This window comes from Aplysia californica, unplaced genomic scaffold (genome assembly GCF_000002075.1).
Source record: "Aplysia californica isolate F4 #8 unplaced genomic scaffold, AplCal3.0 scaffold00422, whole genome shotgun sequence".
NCBI lineage: Eukaryota > Metazoa > Mollusca > Gastropoda > Aplysiida > Aplysiidae > Aplysia > Aplysia californica.
This window is the reverse complement of record NW_004797692.1, coordinates 139994-149727: the sequence shown is the minus strand read 5'-3', so window position 1 is coordinate 149727 and position 9734 is coordinate 139994.

Below are 9734 nucleotides of genomic sequence, written 5' to 3'. Positions count from 1 at the left end.
TTACTCTCTTGTAACACCTCTAATCTTCTGGCGCTCATATGACCTTATGCAGTTGCGAGCGCCGTAAAACCTCTACTAGAACTAAAACTCTGTAATAATAAAAATGAAGATCATTTCTATAGCGCCCACTCCCGTGTAAACACAGCTCTAGGCGCTTTACATAAATGCATGTACGAACAATATTCACGCACGCGGCACACACACACACACTTAAACACACACACACACACACACACACACACACACACATACACACACACACACATATACACACACACATACACTTAGTTTAATTTAGTACGTTTTGCAGCGCTCTCAGTTGCATAAGGTCATAATTATGAGCGCGCGAAACACAAGTTGGTTGAAGTCATAACAGTAAAGTTCACAGCATGAACTGGGTTAGGTTAATGATCTGATTAAAATATTTTAAAATGTGTGGTAAAAAACGAGCTAAAAATGACAATTTACCGTTAGTTAAAACAACTCTATCTACAATGTATTGTATAGGCCAATGGCCTTGATAAAATCGAGTATTCTGTTGGCATCAACGACAGAGAACAGATCTGGCAAATTTTTGTATTTAAAATACTTCACGCGGGTCTCTCCAAAGTCAGGACATTCTGTTAAGATGTGCTTAATGGAGAAATATGTGTCGCATCCGACACAAAAGGGTTTTTCATCTCCTTGAATGAGGTACTTATTATATGTCAGGGAATTTTGTCCGATATGACATCGAGTAAAAATGACTTCGTCTCTTCTGGAGAGGTCTGAAGATTTTCGTGGACCTAGTTTGGGCACGATGTTCTGATGTTTATTGTTTATTTGTTTCTTCCAATGTGTCGCCCGCATACTGGAGTAGTTTTTTACTTTATTTTTAAAGTCAGTCTGTGGGAGGGTGTTCGTCGTTGATCCCAACAGAAGGGACAAGGATTCCTTCACCAGGAGATCCACTTGCTCGTTTCCTCGCATACCAATATGACTAGGCAGCTATGCGAACAAGATACTTTTCCCGGTTTCAGTCAAAGTGTGTATTCTTTGTTGTAACCTATTTTCGGTTGTATAAGTGTGTAGTATGTAATTGAGGTAAGGTAAGACAGAGAGTGAGCTAGGATAAGGAAAGATGTATTAGCGGAATTTTCTACGGAGTCCAGAGCCATGTCAATGGCAGTGACCTCCGAAGAATAAATGGAGGCTTCGGGATAGTCTCCTCTGCTGTGTACTGTTAGGAGATAGGGCGGCCACAACAGAGCCCGATTTAGAGCTATCTAATAATAATAATACTAGTTGTATTTATATAGCGCGTATCCATGCTCCAGAGCTTTCTCTATGCGCTTTACAATTATTATTACCCCAGCAGACCCTCTGAGAACATTCAGAAACATTTTCAGCTTCTGCGGAAGCATACAGTGCAAGCTGCGGATTTCACGCGCTCAAACACTATCAGACTGACAAGATCTTTTACTGTCTATAGCTGGGTATTAGCTCCACACCGGGGTATTTTTCTGTACGTGTTTTGTATTCTGCTTTAAATTTTTGGTGTTTGTGCTTGCTTTGTTGTGTGTGATGAGCGTAAGTCCACTTTTGCCTTGATGAGGTGCTACGGAGGGAGGTTGATGAAAAGAAATTGTTTGATGTCTTGTTTGGAAAAGTGTATATTTTTGAAGTTCTCAAGGACCCTGAGGCCGAAAGGTTTGATGAGTTTTCCCTTGTTTTTTAATTGGTTTATGGTTCCTGGGTGTGTTCTGAAAATGCAGTCGTGTGCTGGGTTCTCTGGTGTTGACCTCTGTTTAATTGCGTATTGTAGTGAGAGTTGTGTACCTCTGAGTGTAAGTGATAGTATGTTTGCCACGGCCAGAGGGCTCTCCACTGGAGAAGTACGAAAGCCCCCAGAGCGAGGCAGAGTCCTTAGTTTTGTGCTGGATATAGCATTTTTAGGACGTGGGGTTTTCGCCATAAGCAAGTCTGGGGTGGACAAGGGAAATGTATAGGTGAAGAAGGTGTTTTGAGCCCCTGCCTCACTCCTGATGCGATAAAATTGTAAAAGCGTTTAATGCTTTCTGGCATCTCACACAAAGGTCTTTTAAGTGCGGAATGAAGGTAAATTTCTTGTCAAATATGATTCAGAGAAAACGAGCCTGGTCCTAGACAGGAATCCTGTCCTGTAAAGTGTCAAATCCGGCTACAGTACACGTCTGCCTGATCAGCAGAAGTGCAATGCAACCGTCTTTGACAGGGAAAACTTAAAACCATTTTCATTTACCATCTTTTCAAGTTTGTGTTGCCGTCTTTGCAGCTGCCTTTCCATAGATCTTAGTTGAGGATTTTTGGATGGGCAGCATATCAGGAAGTCGTCAACATACCGAGCAGTCTGTACTATATTAAATAATTGCTATATTAAATAATCTGAAAGTTGAAATTTTGATTTTCATTGCAAAGAGCAGAGGAGAAAGGAAGCTTCTCCGGAGAACACCTTCCTCCTGTTAGTGAGAATCTGAATGGGAGGATCCGACACGAACCTGGAAAAAACGGTTTTTGAGAAAATGAATTGCCAATGAAGGCAAGACGTTGACCGCGTAGGCCGAGAGCGTGCAGGTCTCTGAGAATGCCGTACTTCAATGGTTGTGTCGCAGGCTTTTTCTTGGTGAAAAATGATGGCGATCAAGTTGCCTCCTTCGGCAAACGTCTTCCGTAAAAAGGTCTCCAGGCGGACCTGGTGATCCAGAGTGGATCATGTTTTCCTGAATCCGGACTGGTGACCGTTAAGCAAGCCCGTCGGATCCAAAAAGCATACGAGTCACCTGGTAATCATTTTTTTTTTCTAATATTTTCGTAGACAGCTTGTTGGTGGGATTGATCTGTAGTTGGCTGGGTGTGTGTGGTTTTTGTTTGGTTTGGGTATTGGAATGACAGTGGCGAGTCGCTACATGACTCAGCCCTAGAATTTAGATAAATATATTTTTTTTACTGTTATGTTGTTGACGACGGCTCTCCGACATGCTGCCGTCTTTTTCTTTACTGCATCTTCAAATTTCCCAGGGAACCAGATCTTGTTCTCCCGGTGTTTTGGAGATGTTTTAATACCCCGAAAGCATTGCGTATTTACCATCAACATAGAATGGGGGCAACAGCCCTCTTGCTTAGCCTCTGCTTTAGCATCTGCTTTCGCCTCTTTAGCCTCTTACTTTCTTGGATTTTTGTTTCTTTTTGTGAATATGAATCCGGAGTCTGTGATTTCTTTTTTTATACAGGAACTTCTTTATACCACTACAAATTATGTGACAACCAGAGAAGGTAAGGATGTCTTATCGCTCTTTACTGATTCCTTAATCCTGGTTACTCTTAACTCGCGTGCCCAGGTATGTGTGTAAGTGTTGTGTGTGCTTGCGTTAGGGGAGAGAGACAGAGAGAGAGAGAGGTGGAGGGAGAGAGAGAGAGAGAGAGAGAGAGAGAGAGAGAGAGAAAGATTGAGAGAGAGAGAGAGAGAAAGAGAGAGAGAGAGAAAGAGAGAAAGAAAGAGAAGAGGGTGCACATGGTACAGAGAATTTAAAAGTTAAAGATGTGCTGGGTAAGTTGAAGTTCTACAGCAATGTTTCTGATTCAGTTGACGATCTACCCCCACGCCGATCTGACAACCGATTTTGTAATCAGTCTACTGTAACAAACCGGCACCATCTTCTGCATGCAAACGGCAATTTCATATATATATTTAGATACATACATGTATGCATAATTCTCTCCCAGCGTGTCTCTGGTGATACGTAGACCCTAACTCCTAAAATCAAAATACATAAAACAACGCTGAACAGTGTTAATCGTTTTAAATATCAAGGCAGTACACTATCTTCAAATGCCTGCTTCGATGCAGATATAGCTTTATGTATGAATAAAGCTAGTGCATCCTTTGGATAACCCAGAGCAATAGTTTGGGACTGCTGTGGCATTCGCATGGAGACAAAGTTGAAAGTCTACAATGTTGTGATCCTCTCAACCGTGTAGTATAGACGGTGTACCAAATCATGCCAAGAAGCTTAAGGCAGGACTTCTCAGAGTTTTTTTATAATTGTTTTTTTAATTTTTTTATTATGCATTATTTCTTAACGGCAGAATAAAATGACACATAGCGAAAGAAAGGGAATTTGCGCCATGCCGCAGCCATTTTGAAAATATTTCATAACATTGCAAGTTCCAATATTCCAACTAAATTTCCTGTGGCATGCGGCTGTTTCTAAGCTCAAAAGAACTTAACTTCGCTGGGGTGGCCATGTCGTAAGACAGCCTGATCTCAGAATCCCAACTGCAGTATTCTGATCTCTCCTCAGGGAAGCGTAACGTTGTCCCACAAAAAAGTGCTACAAAGACACTCTGAAAATGTCTTTAGAGGGCTTCAATATAAATACATTTGTACTTCGACACGGAAGAGCCTAGCGTCTGACAGAACCAGATGAAGAGAGGTTCTCACAGTGGGCAACAAATCAGATAAGGCTTCGTGAATAAGAAATGCTAAAACCAAGAGAGAAGCCCGCAAGCTGCATACATCCACATGCTTTTAAATGTTCAAAATGCGGCAAATTGTGCTGCGAGAATTTGGTTCATCGGCCACAACAAAAGTCACAAGTCATCTTAAACTGTAATTCTTCAAATTCTTCTATTTCGCTTGAGAAATATTCTCCTCTGTGGATGTATTGGTCATCGTCAGACATTGACGGAAGAAACCAAAAGAGTAGAAAAGGGAAGTGGACGTTTGTACAGGTGATTGTCTTATACAGGTGGACATTGAATCAAGTGACACTGTATCAACATTCTCTGAACTTTCTAAGCCGACGATGAGCACTTGTAATTACGCCATAATATTGAGGTTCTTACTGGTCTTCTTACTCAAGCCAAATGTATGAGGCTGAGAGCTATGTAAGACGAAGCGATACCAGTTGCTTGGATTTTTTGTGGGGTTTTTTGGGCAGCATGGAATAAATTGATTTATGAAGAACCGTTCATGTTCTGAACAGCTATTTAGTAAAGATGAAATTGATGAGATCAAAGTCTAATACACTTTTTTTGTTTTTGTAAGAACTTGAAACATTTGTTTCTTCTGAAATACGTGATGCGTGCCGGCCTCACACTCACTCGACCTCCAGTGGCATGTGGGTGATTTGAGTCTAAAACCCTGCCAGGGGCTACAATAATAGTTTAATTCAACACACAGGAAAGAAAAGTATTCTTTGAAATCCGATAATATCATATACACGCATTCATCATTCAAAGATCCCGGGTCCGAATCTGGGTAGCGACAGTGTCTCAATAGTAATAATAATGTACAATAATATTTTATTATTAAATGCATTACATATATAACCATTAACAATGTGAGCAAACCGGTAATATTAAAGGTAAGCAATCGAGAGACTAGTAGTATGTTCTAAAGCCTTGTAAATAAGGTTTGTTTCCCTTGAGCAAAGTCAGGGGGGGGGGGGGGGGGGGACTCTGAAAAGTCTTCAGTAACTATTTTTTTTTATTTTGAAAGAAAAAAAAATATTGAAATTAATACCTTATGGATGTCATTATCCACAATATTGAGAGATCTGCTACAGACATTAGCGATCACGGTTCACCATTCATTCCTTCGCTACGTTGCTCTTTATAAAAGAGCTAAAGCTTCATTTCCCCTTCATCACATTTATAGGCTTTCATAATTAAGTTGCTCTGGGTCTACGCATACCACGTCTGCCTTCTGTTTTACCACTGACAGCTAGATGTTCCAGGCCTCTCTGTCTGTTCAAGTGTCATGGACAATTTGTCTTTTCCTAATTGTTTTTATCATGGAGCTAGATCTATCCACGTGGTCTTCTTTAAGTACTTTCTCATTTTCTTTTCTTTCCAAGAAATTCTAAACAGTCTCCTTAGGAAACAACATTTCTGTTGCTTCTATTTTTCTTTCACTGATTTTAATAATTGACCGTAAATAACAGTATTTAGACTAGTCAGAGAGAATTTTGTGGTTTACGAGTTGGGCTGATGCATTGATTTTGCCAGCAAAATATTGATTTATAAGCTTAATACAACGTTTTGTCAATTTATTTTGACCATAAAATTATGTGTCGACTTCTCCAGCTTCTCATGTATGACAAGGTAAGATGGAGATGGTGGAGTGGGGGCTCTCGAGGCCTAGAGGTTAAGGTGTTGGCCTCTCTTTCAAAGGTCCCGGGTTCGAATCCGGGTAGCAACCGAAAATATTTTCTTCTCTAACATTGTCTCCTTTCACCTCCTTTCCTGCTCTCTAGCAATGTTCTGTTGTCTGCTTTCATTTCCACTTTCTGCCCCCACCCCCTCACCTCCTTTGCCCCCTCCTCTGGGCTCCTGACTCTTTCTGCAGCCTTTCTACTGCTACTCCTTGGCTTCTTCTTACTGCTGTCTTTCTGCCACACCCCTGGTCTTCTGGTAGGAAAGATCTACACCTAGCCTTCTCGGACAAGGGCGAAAAATCTCGGAGGGCACGTGTGCAAGTTGCGCACGTTGAAGATCCCATGGTGGTCTAAAATCGATAAGAGTAGGCTTCGGCCGCCACCCAGGCAAAATTCAAAATTTCCTACCAACTGAAAATATTAGGTGTGTCCCGCGCGCTCATATGACCTATGCAGTTGCGAGCGCCGTAAAACACGTTACAAAAACAAAAACAGATGGTGGAGTTGGAGGCGGCAGGTGTGAAAATTGATGGGGGATGTGGGAAAGCGTGTGTGTGTGCGTGTGTGTGTTTGTGACAGAGAGGGAGAGAGAGAGAGAGAGAGAGAGAGAGAGAGAGAGAGAGAGAGAGAGAGAGAGAGAGAGGGAGAGAGAGAGAGAGGGGGAGAGAGAGAGAGTGAGTGAGAGAGAGAGAGAGAGAGAGAGAGAGAGACGGACAAAATATGACTAGGCATGCCCCCCCCCCTCCCCCACACACATGTGCGTCTTGTTCCCAGGTCATTGCACTCCATTGTTGTTGGTTTTCATCTGGAACAGTGTATCACACCGTTGTCAGCAACAATGGTTATTCAGAAGGCGCGAAAAAAGTCATGGGCATGTGTGTTGACAATACCTCCAACTCTAAGACAAACCTCAAACGTAGCGTCGCGGGAAAAGAGGCAAGTTCTACTCTAAGGTAATGTATGACGCAAAACAATATCCTTGCTACAGAGACGTCAACAAAGGAACCACAAAAGGTCGACGTCGTAAGATATGCCCTCTCCCCTATTTTAGCATGTATTAATCCTGGAGGGGGAAAAACAATTCGGAAAGTACCGAACCATTGTTGACTACTTAGCAAAGTTAAAAATTATAGAGGTTGGATTTAGATTCGCAACTCTAGGAGTTTGGATGCAACTGAACATAGGTGTGAAACTGTAGCCGAGGACAAAATAAATTACTGATGTGATGCTGCTGCTGCTGATGATGTTGATAATAATGATGATGATATGCACAAACGAATAATCAAAACAAACTAAGCAGACTACCAGCTTCATAATATTGTCCAATGGTAGATATTCGTCTCCACTCTGCCCCCAAGTTAGATGTAAAGCTACAATTAGGTCCAAGGTAATCTAGGCCGTTTTACAATAATCGTTAATATTCCTTTTAGATTTGGCAGAAATGTAAACCCCACTCACAGTGTTTAAAAGGAGGTTTGGAGGCCGCGCTCCTATGGTGCGCAAATAGCAAGTACTATATTGAATGTTAAGCTTAAGCTGTACGTAACTTCAAAGTACGAGATAGAAACTAGAACTAGATCTATAAGTGTGCAGGAGCCCAGCGAATTCAACGTTAAAGGGACCAATGAATAGGAGACTTGAGGTCAGAATTAAACACGTACCAGATCCAGCTGCCTCCATAATATTCCAACAAAAAGGTAAACCCATCCTTTGGGAATACGCCACAGGTAGAAAGAAGCGAACAGATAAATGATTCATGAGTTAGTGAGTAAAGGGGGGGGGGGTCGTGTGAGAGGAAGTGATTGAGTGGTTGAGTTTAAAAGAAAGGCGTGAGAGGGATTGAATGAAAACAAATAGAGTGAAGAATGGAATGATGGAGTGGGTAAATTGGTGAGATAATGAGTACAATTAAGTGAGTAACTCAAAGATTGAGTAAATTGTGAATGGGTGAGAGACTAAGTGAGTGAATGGGTGTAGTATTTTTCTTTTCTTTTATCATGTTCTGTGTCATAATAACAGACGAGGCTGTCGATTCTATCATTTCCCATACACAGAAAAAGATTATGTGGATGGTGAACTACAAGAGAGTAACGACGACTCGACACCCAAGGCTCAAAAGGCGACGAGGGTAAGACAACACAGCTCAAGGGGTGAATGAAATAAGATATAATGTTAGATAAAATACAATTGTACATGGAACGAACGAAAATTGACTGAAAACCATTTATGTGTATGCAAGTGGGGGAGGAGGGAGGGGTATGAAAGAAAAAACGGACGGGAATGAGCCGCAAGTGTATTTGTCGAAAGAATATGTGAGAACAAGAGGGGAACACTAATGAGCCCCAGAGTGAATGGTTCTTCTTGTGGTGGAATTTTCTAGTAAAACCCCAAAGCATATAAAGGCTTAAATAAAGCCCAAGGGAACCAAAGAAAATTCCAAAGGATTGTAAGAGAGCTACAAATTTATGTAACCAACCGATCATATTTCAAAAATACTAGATGGGGATTGAAACATGGGCTGTCTGCATCGGATCTCACTGTTATTCTATTGAGTTAAGGATGTGCTCCGAGTACATACGTGATTGAATGACTTAGTGAATGACTGACTAACTGACTGACATACAGATTTAAAACTCGGTCATTTTACTCGGAACTCAAAGTATGTTGGTCTTTTAACCCTTTGAAGACGAGTAGAGCATCCTGGTCAACCAACAACGTATAAACGCAGTACTTTAGGACACTTTAAAAAAAGCATATTATCATTGTTATTCGTACAGGTTTTTCACGTCTGTTTTCTTTATCCGAATCTATATACAGGCAGTCAACAGCATGCACGCTATGTACTCTACTTTTGTGTGTTTCTGGTTTTCATATGACGGTTCAAAACGTGCCCTAACATTCCCTCTGGGCTGCTGCTGATCGTACCTGCATATTATGTATCCGCAACGTCCCTAAAAAGTTAACTAAATGTTAACTCCTTACTCCCACTTTAACACAATATAAGACCGTTAAGGGGGCGGGCTGCTTCGATCTGAACTGTCTAGGTCCGGGCTTAGTAGGACACAGCATCCTATCGAGCAGACGGTAATGCTTGATAAAATAACAGACGATAATGCTAGCTAAAATAGCAGACAAAAATGCTAGAAAAATAGCCTGCATAAGCTGGAACAGAACTAATGTTTTATGTGTGCAACAGAAAAGAACTTTATCATTACACCCCAGATTCTGGTTTGATCAATTCTTATAGACGGTATTATTGATGAGAGCCTTGCGCGAGCAAAGATAACAATGTGTTCTCTTCCCGTAAAATGTCATACCAAAACACCACTTGACTTTTATCTACAACGAATATGTAGATGATATAACAACTATATTCATGGTAGATAAACGACGAGTGGTAAATTGGTAGCATTTAAGTATATTATTTACCTAAATATAATATGAAGAGGTATGTATGTATGTACGTATGTATGTATGTATGTATGTATGTATGTATGTATGTACGTATGTATGTACGTATGTATGTATGTATGTATGTATGTACGTATGTATGTATGT